The sequence below is a fragment of the Oryctolagus cuniculus genome, chromosome 7 (assembly GCF_051225735.1).
Source record: "Oryctolagus cuniculus isolate XC-2025 breed Fujian yellow rabbit chromosome 7, ASM5122573v1, whole genome shotgun sequence".
Taxonomy (NCBI): domain Eukaryota; kingdom Metazoa; phylum Chordata; class Mammalia; order Lagomorpha; family Leporidae; genus Oryctolagus; species Oryctolagus cuniculus.
Genome location: NC_142873.1, coordinates 94,387,491 through 94,407,500, shown reverse-complemented (window position 1 = coordinate 94,407,500; position 20,010 = coordinate 94,387,491). Strand labels below are relative to the sequence as shown.

The 20,010-nt window shown below is 36.5% G+C and overlaps 1 long non-coding RNA gene across 4 annotated transcripts in view; it reads left to right on the top strand.

The window, feature by feature from the left end:
- Positions 1-20,010, top strand: part of LOC103350145 (dnaJ homolog subfamily B member 4) — a 43,057-nt gene that overhangs the window by 19,472 nt on the left and 3,575 nt on the right. For 3 of the 4 annotated variants that reach the window (XR_007924016.3, XR_007924017.2, XR_007924018.2), the window contains exon 2: positions 18,491-19,059. This is a non-coding gene — a long non-coding RNA (dnaJ homolog subfamily B member 4). Of the gene's footprint in view, positions 1-10,654; positions 11,051-18,490; positions 19,060-20,010 lie in introns of those variants that run through there. The other variant, XR_016210952.1, reaches the window with a different exon arrangement.

The window sequence follows — 20,010 nt, the reverse complement described above, 5'->3', positions numbered from 1 at the left end:
AGGAGCTGTTGATTTCAGTTTGGGGACAGACACTCCCTTCTTTCTGATCAGCCATTTAAAATGCCCTCTCTGGCCATATATGAGAAGAGAAACTATAGAAAAAGAGGGCAGTGAAAAATCACATAAATTCCTAGTTTTCTAGTTTTTTCTTTTTTAAAAAATATATTTATTTATTTATTTATTTATTTATTTGAAAGAGTTACACACAGAGAGAAGGAGAGGCAGAGAGAGAGAGAGAGAGAGAGGTCTTCCATCCACTGGTTCACTCTCCCAACTGGCTGCAGTGGTTGGAGCTGTGCTGATCCAAAGCCAGGAGCCAGGAGCTTCTTCTGGGTCTCCCACGTGGATGCAGGGGCCCAAGGATCTGGGCCATCTTCTACTGATTTCCCAGGCCATAGCAGAGAGCTGGATCAGAAGTGGAGCAGCCAAGACTCGAACTGGTGCCCATATTGGATGCCAGCACTGCAGGCGGTAGCCTTACCTGCTACGCCACAGCGCAGGCCCTTAGTGTTTTATTTTCAACATTATGAAAGTCTATATCAACTGAATGTGTGTAAATAGAGCCATTCCCACTACTTTAAATGTAAAGTATTGTTAAGAAGAAATTCTTATCTTTTGTAGATGAAAAATGAAATACTTTAAAGATTTATTTGAAAGAGAGAGAGGGGGAGAAGGGAGAGAGAAAGACCTTTTAATCACTGGTTCACTCCCCAAATGGCTACAAAGGCCAGGGCTGGTCAAGGCTAGCGCCAGGAGCCTGGAACTCCATCTGGTTCTCCCACTTGGATGACAGGAGCCCAGTTACTTGGGCCATCTTCTACTACCTTCCCAGATGCATTATATTATCTAGGAGCTGGATCTGAAACAAAGCAGCTAAGACTCCAAAAAGCACTCTTGATAGCAGAGATATGGGATGTATCACAAGTAGTGGCTTAACTTTCTGCCCATAACACTGACTCTGTTATACTGTATTTTTTTTGGAAGTTTTATTCATTGTGATTAAGTTTTGGACTCCTGGAGTGTGAATGACTGGTGCTGCTGCTTCTCATGTGTTTGGTTTTACTTTCATTGTTACTTTTTTTTTTTAAAGATTTATTTATTTATTGAAAAGGCAGTTACAGAGAGGCAGAGGCAGGAGAGAGAGAGTGAGAGAGATGGAGAGGAGAAACAAATACACAGATGGAGAGACGTCTTCCATTTGCTGGTTTACTCCCTAAATGGCTGCAATGGTCGGAGCTGGGTGGATCCAAAGCCAGGAGCCAGGAGCTTCTTCCAGGTCTCCCACATGGGTGCAGGGGCCCAAGGACTTGGGCCATCTTCCACTGCTGTCCCAGGCCATGGCAGAAAGCTGGATTGGAAGTGGAGCCGCCGGGACTCCAACCAGCACCCATATGGGATGCCGGCACTGCAGATGGAAGCTTTACTCGCTGTGCCACGGTGCTGACTTCCTATTATACTATTTTATAAGTGAAAATTAACTTCTCTTTAGAGTTATAAAGACTTTATTTCCCTAAGTGCGCATATGGGAAATGTGTATATATGATGTGATAAGTTCATATGCTGGGATTAATGAAAAATTGCCTGATAGCACTGGTAATTAGAAGGAACCACTAGATTTGCATTATCTAGTATAGTAGCCACTAGCCATGGGAGGCTGTTAAGTTCCTGAAATGTGGCTGAATTGAGATGTTGTGTAAGCGTAAAATACACACTGAATTTCAAAGACTTAATACCAAAAGAAATGTAAAGTATCTCATTCATAATTTGTATATTGATTACATGTTGTAATGACATCTTGGGTTTATTAGATTAAATAAAATACATTACTAAAATTTATTTTACATGTTTCTTCTTACTTATTAAAAAATTTGTATTTAGAAAACTATAACTTAATATGTGGCTTGCATTTGTAGCTTGCTGTACATTTCTGTTGGACAGCACTGCCCTAGATTATGTGATTCTTCAACATAAGTGTTATAATCATTCAGTTGATCAAGACCTATTTAAAATAATCTAGAAATTCTATGATTTCTTATGGTTATCTAATGCAATGTTGAAAATTAGTATAAAGAAGGCTACTTTAAATGATTTCAAAGCACCAGGAAAGTATCTTAGCTCACTGTAGTTTCAATAGTAAGTTTTTTTAAAAAGGCATATTTATTTATTTGAAAGGGTTGCACAGAGAGAGAGAGAGAGAGACAGAGACAGAGAGATCTTCCATCCCCTGGTTCACTCTGCAGATGGCCACAATGGCCAGTGCTGGGCCAGACCAAAGCCAGGAACTTAATCTAGGTCTCCCACCTGGGTGCGGAGGCCCAAATACTTAGGCCATCTTCCACTGCTTTCCCAGGTCATTAGCTGGGAGATGAATCATAAGTGGAGCAGCTGGGTCTCAAATCAGCGCCCACATGGGATATGGGTACTGCAGGTGGAGGCTTAACCCACTGCACTGCAGCACTGACTCCTAGGATACATTTTATATTTCACAACAAATCAGTTCTGCACTTCGGAAAAGGGAAATAATTTTTTAATATAAAATATTTCTGATTCCATAGTATCTGCAGATAACTCTAGTAATTTTTATAAGCTTCTTAAAGCAATTTTATTTTACCTTATTTTTTAAAAGCCTGTAATTTAAATTTTCTGAATTTCATTTTAAATCTTTTAAAAAAACAGTAAATCAATAAAATAGTGTGTATATTCTGTTGTACTTCTTTGTTCAGGGTAAGTATAATAAAAATGGCCACAATGGCCAGGGCTGGTCCAGGCTGAAGCTTGGAGCCTGGAACTCCATCTGGGTCTCCCATGTGGGTGATAAAGATCCAAATACCTGGGCCATCATCAGCTGCCTATCAAGCACATTCAGCAGGGACCTGGATCAGAAGCCCAGAGTAGCTGTAATCTACACTCATGGAATGCCAGCGTTGCAAGCAGTAGCTTAACCCGTCGTTTAGGTGTTCTTATGTGACACACAACTGTATTAGAATCAAAGAGGTCATTAAAAGTTTCTTATCAGCACATTTACTTTGCTGAAAGCATAATTAGCCTGTACCTTTTTGAAAGTGTGGTTCTGGGGGCTGGTACTGTGACGTAGTGACGTAGTGGGCTAAGCCTCTGCCTGTAGCGCCAGTATCCCATATGGATGCTGGTTTGTGTCCCAGCTGCTCCTCTTCCAATCCAGCTCTCTGCTATGGCCTGGGAAAGCAGTAGAAGATGGCACTCGCATGGGATACCCAGAAGTTCCTGGTTCCTGGCTTCAGATCTGCCCAGTGTTAGCTGTTCTGCCCATTTGGGGAGTGAACCAGCAGATGGAAGACCGTTCTGTCTCTCATTCTGTCTGTAACTCTGCTTCTCAAATAAATTAATAAAATCTTAAAAAAAAAAAAAAAGGCAAGATACTGAGATTTGCGCCTTCTAGCCAAAATAACCACCCACCTCAGTGTGGAACTTTTGGTATGATTTTTGAAGTAGAACTGAAGAGGGATGCTTCCCTGCCCATCCTGAATAAAGTATAGCCCATCACCATCAATCTCTTTAAAGCACTTAAATTGTCCTGTATATTTATTAACTTGTCTTCCCCTGTTGGAATATGAATTGACAGACAGCAAGAATATTGTCTGTTTAGCTTATTGCACCTGAAAGAGTGTGACTCATGATACACTCTCAATAAATATTTGCCCAATTATTGAGATTTCTTTTTCTTGAGAAATGTGCACTGTGAGAACAACCATCCTTTAAAACAGTTTATTTAACCCATGTTAATGCTATAAAATGAGCACTCAATTGGTATTGGCTACTTGACTCCAGATACAATGAGTCCAAACTATAAAATTTCCTAAAAAATGATAATTATAGTTAAAGGGTTTAATGTCTTAAAGACACTTAAGTTTATATTTCTGTCTTGTAATCTAGATGGGTAAGAAGTGAATCTCTTGAAATTTCTCTTTTCTCCCTTGAAGTTGCATTTGTAACCATGACATAATTTATAGGTACTATTACTACTACACTCAAAGTCTGAAGACCTCCCCAAGAGTGAGAATTCAGAGTCTTGAGTTCCTAACTTACATCAAACATTTGCTGTACAGATATCTATGGTAAGGATGCCTCTTGGGGCTTGAGGGTTTTTAATGAAACTATAACATGTAAAGGCAAGATATATTCCATTGTTAGATGGCTAACAGTTTAATTTTATGTACTCATACAATCTTTTAAAAAATTTTTTTTATTTAAAAGAGAGAGAGAGGTCTTCCATCCATTGGTTCACTCCCCAAATGGCCACAATGGCTGGGGCTGGGCCAGGCAGAAGCCAGGAGCCAGAAGCTTCTTCTTGGTCTCCCATGTGAGCGCAGGGGTCCAAGGACTTGGGTCATCTCCTACTGCTTTCCCAGGCTTTAGCAGGGAGCTGGATTGGAATTGGAGCATCGAGGAATTGAACTGGTGCCTGTATGGGATGCCAGCATCACAGGGGGAGGCTTAACCTGTCACGCCACAGGACCAGCCCCTAGATATAAAACAGGCCAAATATTAGAAGAGATACTGCCTAGTACTCATTAATTTTTGGTTAATACTGGAAGCATATTACTGTTAAAGCTTCCTAGCACACTATTAGGTTGTAGCTGTGAAAGACTCTTAGAAAAATCTAGTCACTTGTTTATGAGGGGTGTGTGTATATTTACAGATAATATATATGTATATATTATGTAAGTGAGGAAACATGTGTTTTATAAGCTGTAACTGCATACAATAGGTTTTTTTCTAACACTGTGAGATCAGACAAATTCAAACATAAAGATCTGAAAAGAAGAAGTGGGCAAGGAGCATGATCTTGGAAGATGCTTGAGACTTTGGTGGTGAATCTGTTAGTTTTGAAATGTTTGATGTCAAGTAAGAATTCTTAAGTAGAAGGAAACTGCCAGTAGACCTCTAAGTGGTAGCAAAATCATATTTATAGCTTAAAATAATGAAAATTATTTATATGTATATGTCATAATATAAATTTATGTGCTTTCATATGTATTATTTGATTCTCAGCAATAATATTTTGAGTTAGGAATGGAGTAAAATTAAATGATTTACCAAAATTCCTCGCCTGTTAACTAGCAGAACTGAAATGAGAAATAAAGCATTCAAATTCTTAAGTCTTTATTCTCTGCCTTTTTTTTTTTTTTAAAGATTTACTTGATTTATTTGAAAGGCAGAGTTACAGAAAGAGGTAGAGACAGAGAGAGGTCTTCCATCCTCTGGTTCACTCTACAATGGCTGTAACAACCAGGGCTGGGTTAGCCTGAAGCCAGTAACTTAGAGCTTCTTCAGGGTCTTCCACATGGGTGCAGAGGCCAAGCACTTGGGCCGTCCTCCGCTGCTTTCCCAGGCACATTAGCAGGGAGCTGGATCGAAAGTAGAGCGCCGGAACTCCGGGTTCTAGTCCCGGTTGCTCCTCTTCCAGGCCAGCTCTCTGCTGTGGCCCGGGAGTGTAGTAGAGGATGGCCCAAGTGCTTGGACCCTGCACCCGCATGGGAGACCAGGAGAAGCACCTGGCTCCTGCCAACGGATCAGCGTGGTGCACCGGCCGCAGCACACTGGCCGCAGCGGCCATTGTGGGGTGAACCAATGGAAAAGGAAGACCTTTCTCTCCGTCTCTCTCTCACTGTCCATTCTGCCTGTCAAGAAAACAAAACAAAACAAAAACAAAACAAAACAAAACAAAACAAAAAAACAGAAAGTAGAGCAGAGGCCAGCACTGTGGGTAAGGCCGCCATCTGCAGTGCCGGCATCCCATGCGGGCGCCAGTTCAAGTCCTGGCTGCTCCACTTCTGATCCAGCTCTTTCTGCTGTGACCTGGAAAGGCAGTGGAAGATGGTCCAAGCCTTTGAGCCCTCCACCCACATGGAAGACCTGGAAGAGGCTCCTGGCTCCTGGCTTCAGATCAGCGTAGCTCTGGCTATTGTGGCCGTTTGGGAGTGAACTAGCAGATGGAAGACCTCTCTCTCTGCCTCTCCTCTCTCTGTGTAACTCTGACTTTCAAATAAGTAAAAAAAAATCTTAAATAAAAAAAAGAAAGAAAATAGAGCAGCCAGGACTCAAAACTCTTTAACCCTCTTTGCCACAGCTCTGGCCCCAAGTCTTTATTCTTTAATTTATTCTTTAGACATTTGTAGCCCCTTTATGCTAGTCCTTTAAGAGGAATGGAAGATTCAATAATAAATAATAGTTTCACCTATCATCTTTCAAGTAATTCAGTATTACTGAGATATGTGAAGTGTCAACAAATTAAGTCTGGGAAGATCTTCTGATTCCAAAATCAAAGATACACAGTTTAAAAATATGAAGATTGAATTGGAAATGCAATGAATGGAACCTATCTGGATTTTTAATGATTTTAGTTTTTAAAAAGATAAATAAGGAGCAAACATTAACTGGAATATTTGGGTAGTGCCACTTGGACAGCTGTGTGTGTGTGTGTGTGTGTGTGTGTTAGCTTTAGTCACTCTTAGGAAATACCAGAGGGAACCTATATATGAAGAAAGGTGGTTTGTTTAGCTAATAGTTTTGGAGGCTGAAAGTCTAAATAGCGTAGCCTAAGTTCTGTTAGGGGCCTTCATGGTGGAAGGTGGGAGCGCATGCAGAAGGAAGTGATCATATAGTAAATTAGCAGAAAGCAGAGAGGTGAGTGGGCCAGGCTCAGGCTGCTTCTTTTATTTTTAAAGATTTATTTATTTTATTTGAAAGGCACAGGTACAGAGAGAGAGGGAGAAACAGGGAGAGAGAGCTTCTATCTGCTGGTTCACTCCCCAAATGGCCACCATGGCAAGGGCTGGGCCAGGCCAAAGCCAGGAGTTCCTTTGTCTTCCGTGTGGGTGCAGGTGCTCAAGCACTTGGGACATCTTCTGCTGCTTTCCCAGCACATTAGCAGGGAACTGGAGAGGCCAGGAATGAAACCGGTGCCCATTTTGGATCATTATACCACAATGCAGGTCCCATAATTTTCTAATATGAATCATTATGTAAGAAATCTCAGGATTAAATGTAACCCATTTGAGATTTAACATTGGCAGAAACAAAACAAAACAAAAAACCTTTTTTTAGACTTACTTATTTGAAAGAGAGAGAGGGAGAAACAGAGGGTCTTCCATTCCCTGGTTTACTTTCCAGATGACAGTGGCAGCCAGGGCTGGGCCAGGCTGAAACCAGGAGCCAAGAGCTTCATCCAGGTCTCTCACATGGTTGGTGGGGGCCCAAGCACTTGGGCCATCTTCCTCTGCTTTTCCCAGGCCATTCACAGGGAGCTGGATCAGAAGTGGAGCAGCTGGGACACAATCCAGTTCTTGTATGGGATGCTGGTGTTGCAGGCAGTAGTTTAACCTGCTATACCACAACACCAGCCCCAGTAGAAAAATTATAAAGAAATGATTATAAAGAAATGATTATAAAATAAAGTCATACTCTGTAAAAATAAATTCTTTACATTTGTTATTAAAACATAGTATCCCAAATAGGAAAGCTTGATTAAAGTTGTTGAAACAATATAAATATTATTACACCTTTTACTTAATTCTGGCCCATGTCTCTCTAAAATAGAATGACACATTTCCACTCAGTATATTATTAAGCACAAAAACTTTGTTGCACTAACTTTTGGTAAAATAATAAGTTTTCAGGAGTGGTTGGAAACATTTAAATCATTTCTATAAAATACATTGTAACTTGCCATCAGAGAGAATATCCCGACTCTACCATGAACACTCGACCTTATAAATTCTAAGTATTGAGAAGAATCTGATTCTTTGTAATTTTCTTTTAATAAAGAATTGTGTTTTCCTGAAATCTCACCAATGTTTAAGCAAAGTAAAAATTTCTAAATGCAAACACTAATTTTATATATCTTTGTTAAAATTATTATAATGACCTTTAATTTAAGAAGGAAGATGTCAGTGACTGAATCTCATTACTTTTTGTGTTTTTCAGATTTTCTGCTACACATAGTGAGGAGGGTACTTCCAAAAAATTCATGGAAAAAAGGGAATTAAAACAAAAGTTTTTTGGTGCAAAAAGATTTTGAAATCCAGGCATAGTTGTTTTTTATAATACAAATTTTCCATCCATTTTTTGAAGTACTGTTGTACACATAAGATTTACATGTGATTTCTGAATAGTTTCCAACTATTACTATGGAGATTTTTTTGGTTTATATTTCTACTTTTAAAAATACGTTTATTAAATAAGCTTTGATCACAGCTCTTCTTTGCTCCATTTTCCCTTAAGGCTGCCAGTACTGGCCCCTTTACATACTCTTCCTATTTTTGTTGTGATAATTATTTACAAGGGATGACATTTGCTCCCCCACAAAAAAATTACTACTCTCACCTCATACAAACTTGGATGACCAAAATTCAGTGTAAGGTGATTGTGTAATGGATTATCAACATAGTAGAGGAAACATCTCAGTTTGAAAAAGTGAAGGTAAGAGTAAAATATCTCCAGTGCACTGTGTATGTTTAATAATATATCTATGGATCAGCTGATTGTGTTTGTAGTGAGAAGACATGTATATATAATTATTTTTGTCTTTTATAAGTTCTAAGGATAACTTTCTAGCTGTAGCATTTACAGGGCTTTAAAATCATATTTAATAGTTTTTGATAACTTTTTGCCAAATATTTGAAAATATTATGTGAAACGTCTAGACTTTGGGTTCTAGAATCATTTCATAGTCAAATCTTGATAATGTTTCTAACTCTATAAATGACTGAATCAGATAAGTATCATTTTTCTCCCCTCCCAGCATTAACCACCAGAACAATCTCAGGTTTTTCATAGACAGTTCTTAGAAGGTAATTCTATAATTAGGTGGGTTTTTTGTTTTGTTTTTTTACTCTAGATGCTAATCTTTGCACTGGATTCCAATTTGACAATATGCCTTTTTAAAGTAGAAATCTTAGAGTGACTTTGCAATATTAGCATTTTTTTCTCTAAGATTTTTGGATTTGAAAAATATGTGTTAATACTTGAGCATCCTTGGTAGAACTGAAAAAGTAGCTAAATAGCTGCTGAATCTCTGTAACCCACAAGTAGGCTAGCTAAATGTTAGAAATTTCTAACACCAAGGTATTTTTAAAGTAGAGAATTTTGAGAAGTAGAAAATCATAGCTGTCAAGACACACAAAGATGAACATTCAGAAAGAATTGTTGAGTCATCTTTGCTTGATATAGAGAGTAGGCGTTCCCATTTTTTTAAAAGATTAACACATCATCATCATCCTTTCATTATATTCTAAACATAATATGTACATTTTCTTTTTCTCATAAAAGAGCTGTTTAAGATTACAAATTCTTCAGAAATTTAAGTACAGGATAGAACTTTGTGCAATTCTTTTGACCTTTTATTGTTAATCCATCTTGCCAATATGATTAGAAGTGGGAACATTTCTGAAAAAATGAGAAACTATATAGGAGGTAAAAGATGAGTTATATAAATTGAAATAATGGCTCATAATTATACAAAATATGTCATACAACAAAAGGCAGGCATCAAGAGGGTATTTAAATGCTATGATCTAAACTTGATTATTAAAAAAAAACCCTGAACTTTAGCAAATGACCATAAATACTCATAGAAAAAAGGATTAGAAGGAAATTTAACAGGGATTACCTAAAATGGTATGATAGGGAGAATTTAATTTTGTTCTTTTTTTCCATGTTTTCTAAAATCTCCAACAATAAGTGTATATTAATAATTAGGAAACATGTGTTTTTAAAAGAAAAAATACTTATATTACTGCCCCTTAAATAGCATACTTAGATTTTTAAGTTGATCCAGCTAAGGTCTTAAAAGGAAACTGAGCATGTACAATCTGTAACTTGATACTTTTCTCCTAGTTTTCCTGCAGCACAAAAATTCTTTAAATAGTGACCCTAGGAGTGGGGGCCTCATTCTGTTTTAGTTGAAGTAAGTAAATTCAGTTATTAAACTTTCACAAATAAATACTAGTATGGTAGAACTGTTAACTCATGCACAGTATGAAAATCTAGTTAAAATCATTGGCTAATGTCGTATGTAAGTCCATTATTTTAAAATACTGCTCTTGAATTTTATGATAGCCTTTTTACAGCATGAAATTGGCATGATAACTTCCTGGCATTTCTAATTGATAGACCTCAGGAATTTTGAAAATTATGCAAATTGTTTGAAATTTTTAATTTAAACATTTAGCACTGTATATTTTATAATATTAAAAAACTTGAAATTGAATTTAAAATACCTAAGCTAAGTGCAGGAGTGCTTTCATTTTTATAATACTTTACCTTATTTTAACGTGGGATGCTTAATGGCTATTTCATTTTTGCTGTTTTTACACCTAGAATAGAATAAATAAATATGTAGTTATGACATTCTGCATTGAAATACTGTGTTTTTAAAATCCACTTGGCCTCTTAGATAGGAAACAAAAAACGATAGAGCCAGAAGGAAAATGAATAGTTAATCGTGGAGGAGGAGAAAACATAGCTCAGTACTTTGACTAGAGGCAGCTGGGAAAGTGACGTCCTGTAGCATTTGCTGTTCTAGAAAGTACAGAGACACGTAGTGAAAATGGGAGGATCTAGAAGGAGGCCGGCTCCCGTGTAGTGTATATTTATCTGTAAGTGAGCTGTTGGGGAAGGAATTAAATACAGAGACGCTGTCTGCTTGCTGGCTTAAGACAGCTAGCTCCATTGCTGATTTGCTTTAACTTTTAAAATACCCAGCTGGGTTTATTTTTCTTAGAATCATTGTATTGCTAAGCCTGGGGACGCTGTTTTCTTTTACAAAGGGAAATCTAAGTTCATTTCAAGGCATTCGAAATGGGGAAAGACTATTATTGCATTTTGGGAATTGAAAAAGGAGCTTCAGATGAAGATATTAAAAAGGCTTACCGAAAACAAGCCCTCAAATTTCATCCGGACAAGAACAAATCTCCTCAGGCAGAGGAAAAATTTAAAGAGGTCGCAGAAGCTTATGAAGTGTTGAGTGATCCTAAAAAGAGAGAAATATATGATCAGTATGGGGAGGAAGGTAAGTATTCTGTGTATATCTTGCAGTCTCTTCAGCTCTCTTGCTCTTATGCGCTCGCTCTCTCTGTCTCCCTGTGTTTATTTTTTTGCTTTCTCTCTGAGGCTTCTGATTATTATTAAATTGGATTCTCAGACATATCAAAAGTAGGAAGATAAATAATGGATAAAAACCAGATTTCAACCCCGATCATATGAATGAGTATTACATAGCTATGAATGAAATGTTCTTGCTTGCCTTTATTAAAAATTTTAGCCTTTTGTATTGTACATATTCTACTATTAGTCTTATGGTGTTCACATTGTACATTTTAAAAGAAACTGTAAATTCTCATACCCTTTAATGATTTGTGTCAAAAGTCTTATGCAACCTGTTTTGTTTTCTAGTGAATTTTGTGCCGTAACCAATAGTCTTTAGTCATTTGACATCTTAAGATTGGCAGGTAAATTTCAGGAAGCTTATATTTTATTCATAAAAACAAAAGGAAGTTTTTAGCCTTTCTTACAGCAAGGCTAGCTTAGACTGAACAAGACAGAGTTGTCTCTCCCAGAAGCAGAAGGCGCAGGCATTTAGCTTCTAGTTGTTTTTGGCATTCTGCCTGGAGAGGAAAGAATTTTCCTGATGTCATAAAATACCAGAACAAGTTTTTAGCTTAATTGTAAACAATAATTGTGTGCCAAGAAAATGAAATCTCAAAAATACAATTTTTGACCTAAAATGGCCACCTAGTTAGAACAATTATTGATTTTCTTTTATCTAACAGTTTCTTATGAAATTTTACTATCTAGGTATAGAGGAAAAGTATGACAACTTTCCTTTTCCTCTGCTGCCATACTTTTGTTTCTTGCATTGTGAGATCAGAAACGAGGGAACACAGTAAATAGGAACAATTTAAGATTATCTTTTTACCATCTTGGATTTTAAATTAATTTTGTTCACCATCTCCATATAAATATGGAGATGACTATTTTAAATATGACTATTTTAAATATGACTATTTAAAATTGCTAATGAACAAAAACAAAAAAATTTAATTTCCACAGGTCCTGGGATTTCGAACTTTTAAAACCAGAACTAAAATATTTTATTAGTTTTTCCCACAAAATATATTTTAAATCATGGTACTTATGAAAACTTTTTTGTTATCTCTTTGCTTCCTTTATTATATTTAGTGTCTAATTTTCATAATTAGAAATATATCCTTAAAATATAGTCAAGCAGTGACTGTTTTAAATTAAACAAATTAAATATAGCCAAGCAGGTGATTAAATATAGAGGGTTTTTCCTTCTTGTTTCGTTCCTCTTTTTGGTCTGTGATTTGCCAAAAATTGAAATTTATGCTGCTGGTTTTGGGGTGGTGAGTACCTGTAGTCAGGTTCTTACAACTAAATATCAAAAAGGGCAAACAGTGGGCATTTCAATCTTCCAGGTTCCCTATAGCCATGCTACTGGAAGTACCACGATTTGATTTCCTTTCAAAAACTAGGCAGTACCATGACTTGGTTCATGTGAAATACTCCTGTTAAATGTATGACTCTTTTTGAAGGAATTATCTTATAATTTTATAAAGAAATTCACAATCATGCAGCACTATAAATTCCCATAAAAAGCACGTATCCACTGCTTTAAGTCTAAGATAGTTGGCTGCATCTCATGGACTGCACAAATTTATCTGTGACTAAGCCATAGGAGTCAGGGTTTATTAAGGATATTTGTCTTCAAAATTTTCTAGTCATTAAATGGTACATTTTTCTTGAGTTAACAGTACCTTTTAATAATGCTTTTCTTGATTCCCCCTCTTGTCTGATTATTACTTATCGTTACTAGTGAATGAATTTTTGAAAACTAAACCAGGATCATCTATATACCCTTAGTTGCTTTTTGTTCTTGATGCAGATAAGCAATAAGAGGAGGATACGTTTTTAAAACATTCAAATGTATTTTTCAGAAATATCACTCTCTAGTTTACTTGAAAATATGTCAATAAAAGTTAGTTGGCTTTTTTTTTTTTTTTTTAGAATTACTCTTCCTTCACGGAAGAGTATTATATTTATTTGCCTTGTGTTAAGACTATCTCATTCATTCTTTAAAAAATCCAGGGCAGGCATTTAACCTAGTGGTTAAAACACCAGTTAATATAACCATGTCCCACATAGTGACCTGGGTTTGATACCTAGCTCTGACTCTTGACTCCAGCTTCTTGCTGATGCAGACCCTGAGAGGCAAAGATGTTGGCTCAGGTAATTAGGTGACCTGGATTGAGCTCTTGGCTCCTGGCTTCAGTAGGCCCAACCCTGGTGGTTGTAGGTATTTGGGGAGTGAACCTGCAGATGGGAGCGCTTTCTCTCTGTCTAGCCTCTCAAATAATTTAAAAAAAAAATCCTTTTATGTACACTGTGAAAATGTGGAAAATGTTTTTTTTCTCCTTGCCTTTCATTGATCTGTTTTTTCCTGTTGGCCTCGTTCCATAGGTTTCTCCAGAAGTGGCAAAACACTGAAATTTAGGAGTGAAGATAATTTACCTAACACTTTTTCTTTTTCCTTAGAATCATTACATTCTTAGAGCTAGAGCAATGGAAACAAGGAAACATGAACTGAGGATTATGAGTTGAATTGCTAAATTTATATGTTTAGGAATTAAGAAACCCATTTGTTTGTGTTCTGAAAATGTCTAATGGCCAAAATTAAAACTCTTTGTATAAAAAGAGTTAGATAATAATAGAGATGCTTTGGATGTGTTATATGACCCAACAGTTCCACTCCTAGGAATCAAAAGAAATGAAAACATGAAGTTTGTGGAGAAATTAAATTAAAAGATAATTTTATTTTGGAGCACACAAAAAAATTGAAATCCACACAGAGATCTTTCATAATATGTATTTCCCACAAACTGTTTAAAGACCTTTCCCATATGTATGATATGTCTACACAAAGACTGAATATTCATAGCAGGATTATTTGTAATGACCTCAAACTGAAAACAATCCAAAAATGAAAGGGTAACAAAAAGTATAGACATCCAGTGGGATATTATTTAGCAAAATTAAAAGGGAAACACATTATAACTTGGAGAAACCACGGTAGCATGCTAAGTGAAAGAATTTGGATGTAAAAGACTACATATTGTATGCTTACATTTATATGAAATGTTTGAGAAGAGCAAATCTATAGAAAAAAAAGCAGATGTGTCTTACCTAGGACTGGGGTTTGGAGCAGGGATTAGCTACAAATAGGAACTGGAGAACTCTTTGAAATGATGGAAATGTTCTATAACTGGGTTGTGTTGATTGTACAATTCTACAAGTTCACTAAAGTCTGTGTATTTACAGTGGGTTGCTTTTGTGGTGTTTTTTAATAAATATATTTTTAAAAACAAAGATTTTTTCCCATAATTGAATCACTTAAAGACAAAAAATATAGAACTACAAAATTTAAAATTGGATTCTGAACCACCTCCCTCAAAAAGTTTTAGATTTAATTCTGGGTGGTTCAATGGATATAAACAGAAATTTGTATTAAAAGATTTTTTTAAGAAAGATTTTGATAACATATACTTAAAAATTATTTATTCTAGTTTGCTAACATTTCTTTTTCTTTAGGCTTGTCTTATTTATTGCCTATAGTTTATTTAATAACTTACTTCAAATACTGAAGTTTATATTATAAATTTGTTTATATGATAGAATTTGTTTTTAGTATATTAATTCCTATACTAGTTTGCTTATTCTGTTCTTTATATAATTTATTTATTGTGTGTTCTAAAAATATGTAAGTAAATTGTATTTTATGAAGTGAAACAATTTAAAGATTTTCATTTTTCTCTAAGTTTCTGAAGTGTTACTATAAATCTAGATTTTTTACATATTAGATTTATTACTTAAAGTAAGAGTTGTTAAAGTACTATTATTTTCTTCTTTTAAATCCTAATTCTCTAGTGTTCTTCTTTTGATAAACTTTTACTTAGCTTGACTAGTGGGAGTCATTGTTATAAATAGATTTAACAACGCATTTTTGTTTTTGGATTGCAAATTGGTTGGTTGGCTGTTTTTTAAATAATAGCAATCCTGCTAAAGCATAGGCAGTTGTTGATTCTAGAGTACATTCTTTGATTACACAAAGTGATGGTGGTGTCTAGAAAACATTTTGGAAAGCAGAGGGAACCTTGTTACACATTTAAATTTTCCATTAGCAGTCTAAATGTACATGAGTAAGAATTAACTATGTAAGTTGATGACATGCCTGTTAAAATTCAAGTGATAGGTAATGCAAATGATATCTACATAGTGACAAAAATTTTGGTAGGATTTTTCTCAGTCAATCGAGTAATTTTATTCTTCATCTGAGCTACGTAATTAACTATTCAGTGTCTAGGAAATCCTCAAAGATACATTGGAGGTTTTTTTGTGTGCTGTGATAATAAGTCACCTTAGACTGTGTGTGAAGCTTCTCAGGGACTCTGTAATCCTGACTCAGTTACCATTTTTGGCAGAGAAGGGAAAGGGTTTTAAAGAAAAGCCAAACTCATGCTGTAATAACTGAAAATGTTACTCTTTCTTTTCATGAATCTTATGAGCCAAAAGCGTTTAGATTTTTGTCTTGTATGAGTTAGATTGGGCAAGCTAGTTTACCCAGTTTACTTAACTCTCAGTTAAATTATTATGCTCTGAAATTTATAGGATGGAGGATAAAATGATTGAAGTAATTTAAGCATTGATTTAGTTACCTTGGTGATGACCTTGAGTTATATCCATGTTCTACTGTTAAAAAAAAAAAAGTCTGTCACTAGCTTTTGATATTTGCAGTTATAATTGTTCTAGTAAAATTTAGGAAGAGAGATTTGTGTGAGCTGTATATTCAAACTGTTTATCCTGCTTTTACTTGTCATTCAGTTCCTACAAGGGACTTTCTAACTGCTATTTGGATGTATCATTCAATACATACTTTGATAATTTTCAGATTGTTAGATCTCTCTAGATTTCTATTCATGAAGGTAAAAATTTAGGCTTCTGTAGACATTCTGTTAGAGAAAGTAGAGTACATACACCCCTTTTAATGGAAGAAGCCAAATGAATAAGACATACACAATACCAAGTCTCTTTGAAAGCAAGCAGAATGTTCCCAGTGGGATTTAAAATTGTTAAATCTCACATAGTGTGTTTTTGTGATTTTATTTGATAATGCTTTTGTTTCTTCTGCCATGTCTGTACTGATACTTGAGACCTTTTTTTTTTTAGGTTTGATTTAGGAGGACTTTAGTTCAGTCCCTTCATTTGATAAACATAAATGCCTATCATTTTCAGCCCTCTATGCATGAGCAATACAAATATAAATAAGCTATACTTCCTGACTTCATATTACTCATTGCTTGGGTACTTTAGAAGCTCCCGGTTTAATCTCTTGACTTTTTAAATTTTATAATTTTTAGATTCTTTTCCAGTTTGTTTACTTGGTTAGGAATGCCCGTAAGACTCACTCAGAAACTTTGCTGATACTGTAATGATAGAAATCCTTGTCAGTACTGACCCCTTAAAAATTACTGTATTGGTTTTCTGTGAGTTTTAATAGAATCTTTCTTTGGCACATGGTGGAAAATGCTATTTCAAATATGTAATCTTTTGTGAGCTGCATGTTACTTAGATGAGCCTTTGAGCAAAGGGTCAAAGGGTCATTATATTGCTGTCTGAAGTGGGTTATCCACAATAGACAGAAATAACCAGGCCTTATGTGTCAAGAGGGCTTACAGCTCTTGATTTCAGTTTTCTTTTTATATGGTTTGAAATTAATGCTATGTGCCTGGATAAAAAATTTTATCTAGAATAGGAATAACAATTTTAGTATCTAAAAAAATTTTTTATCTCTGCCCTCATTAGAATTTTCCCTTTCTGCCACAGTAAGAGTTCCATTTTAATTCTTGAACAGTGAAAGATGATGGAAATAAAACTAGTTATTATGAATATGATATTTTATATTATTAGTTATACTTGCTAATTATAATTATATTTAAAGATTTAGATGCTGCATTTTTGTATTGATTACTGAATACCTTTCAACTAATGTCTTTTTTTAAGATTTATTTATTTATTTGAAAGGCAGAGTTACACAGAGAGAGAAGGAGAGTCAGAGAGAGAGAGAGAGAGAGAGAGAGAGAGAGGTCTTCCATCCACTGGTTCACTCCTCAGTTGGCCACAGTGGCCGCGAAGACAGGAGCCAGGAGCTTTTTCTGGGTCTCCCACATGGGTGCAGGGGCCCAAGGGCTTGAACCATCTTCTACTGCTTTCCCAGGCCACAGCAGGGAGCTGGATCGGAAGTGGAGCAGCCAGGACTTGAACTGGCGCCCATATGGGATGCCGACACTGCAGGTGGCTGCTTTACCCGCTACACCACAGCACTGGCCCCTCAACTTATGTCTTTTAAAAACAAATTTATTGGGGCTGGCGCAGTGGCGCAGGGGGTTAAAGCCCTGGCCTGGAGCTCCGGCATCCCATATGGACGCTGGTTCTAGTCCTGGCTGCTCCACTTCTGATCAAACTCTCTGCTATGGCCTGGGAAAGCAGTAGAAGATGGCCCAAGTCCTTGGGCCCCTGCACTTGTGTGGGGGACCTGGAGGAAGCTCCTGGCTCCTGGCTTTGTATCGGCGCAGCTCCGGCCATTGTGGCCAATTGGGGAGTGACCCGCGGATGGAAGACTTCTCTCTCTGTCTCTACCTCTCTCTGTAACTCTTTCAAATAAATAAAATGAATCTTTAAAAAAAATTTGTCTACTTCAGTATGCCAAACCAATAGCTTATGAAATGAGGCATTCTCTATTTTATTTTACTTTTTTCTTATTTAACTGTGAATCAAAGAAATAAGTTCTTTTTTATTTTATTTTTTAAAAATATTTTATTTATTTATTTTGAGAGGCAGAGTTACAGACAGAGAAAGGGAGAGACAGAGAGAGAGAGGTCTTCCATCTGCTGGCTCACTCCCCAAATGGCTACAACAACCGGAGCTGGGCTGATCCAAAGCCAGGAGCCAGGAGCCTGCTCTGGGTCTCCCGTGAGGGTGCAGGAGCCCAAGCATTTGGGCCATTCTCCATTGCCTTCCCAGGCCATAGCAGAGAGCTGGGTCAGAAAGGAGCAGCCAGGACTCAAACCAGCGCCCATATGGGATGCTAGAATCACTGGCGGAGGCTTTAGCCTACTGTGCCACAGCATCATCCCCCAGAAATAAGTTCTTAAATGTTAATATTTCAAGAAATAATTTGAAAGCTATAAATTTAACTTAGGATGGAAGTCTTCAAAGGTGATAACAGCTATTCTGTGCTTAGTTATAATAACATCTTTGGCCAGTGTTACTAAATTGCAGCCTAAGTTGGACAGAGTTTGTTAGTTATACAGATTCTGAATGTTTATCTTGCAAGAATTACAAACTTTGTTCTAATCATGCTTATTTCTTCCCTTAGGGTTGAAAGGAGGCGCAGGAGGTACTGATGGACAAGGAGGTACCTTCCGGTACACGTTTCATGGCGATCCACATGCCACATTTGCTGCATTTTTCGGAGGTTCCAATCCCTTTGAAATTTTCTTTGGCAGACGGATGGGTGGTGGTAGAGATTCTGAAGAAATGGAAATAGATGGAGATCCTTTCAGTGCCTTTGGATTCAGCATGAATGGTTACCCAAGAGACAGGAATTCTGTGGGGCCATCCCGCCTCAAACAAGATCCTCCGGTTATTCATGAACTCAGAGTATCACTTGAAGAAATATATAGTGGTTGTACCAAACGGATGAAGATTTCTCGGAAAAGGTTGAACCCTGATGGAAGGAGTTACAGATCTGAGGACAAAATTCTCACCATTGAGATTAAAAAAGGGTGGAAAGAAGGCACCAAAATTACTTTTCCAAGGGAAGGAGATGAAACACCAAATAGTATTCCAGCAGATATTGTTTTCATTATTAAAGACAAAGATCACCCAAAATTTAAAAGAGATGGATCAAATATAATTTATAATGCTAAAATTAGTTTACGGGAGGTAAGTTAATAGTATCTAGGATTCTGAAACCAAGCAGAATTATGCAACTGATTGATCTTAGGGAATTTATGTAAATAATAGCTAACATTTATTCAATGCTTGCTATATATATGTATATGTATTTTTTAAAAAAGATTGATTTACTTATTTGAAAGGCAGAGGGACAGGAGAACACACACACACACACACATACACACAGTGAGGGAGAGAGAGAGAGAATGAGAGATAAATTCTATCCTCTGGTCCATGCCCCAAATGCCCTTAACAGCTGGGTCTGGGCAAGGCTGAAGCCAGAAGCCAGAAGCCAGAAACTCCATTTGGATCTCCTACATGGGTGGCAGGGACTTAAGTGTCTGAGCCATTATCTGCTGCTTCTCAGGCACATGAGCAGGAAGCAGAATAGCTGGGTCTTGAACCATGCACTCTGGTATGGGATGCAGGCATCCTCAACTGCGACCTGCTACAGAGGTTACCGTTGAGGTAATACTTCTGTTAAACCTCTCTTATGGATGGCATTATGTCTTCTAGGTTTATTTACTTTATATTAACAATTTAAATGTCAATATTAAGTGGTAACTGGATTATGTACTGTGAAACCTAATATTGGGTTAACTGCATTCTGTTTTTGCAAGTGTGATTTAAAAGGTCGGCATGATAACCTTGCCTTAGTCCATGTATAAGATTTGTTCTAAAATTATTAATTTGGAATAATAACTGTATAACAAAAAAGGCATTAAAATTAAAATACAGAAATTTGTAGTTGATGACAGTACTGCTTTAATACAGTTTTTAATTGAATTCTTGTAGTTTCCCAAATTAGAATGTAACACTGCAAATACTGCTATATCAGTTCCCTGCTTAAAATTCTTAAGTGGCTCTACATAGTCTCTACCATAAAGTCTAATCTTTTAGCTTAAAAGAAAAGGCAGGTGTGGGCATTTATCTTAGCAT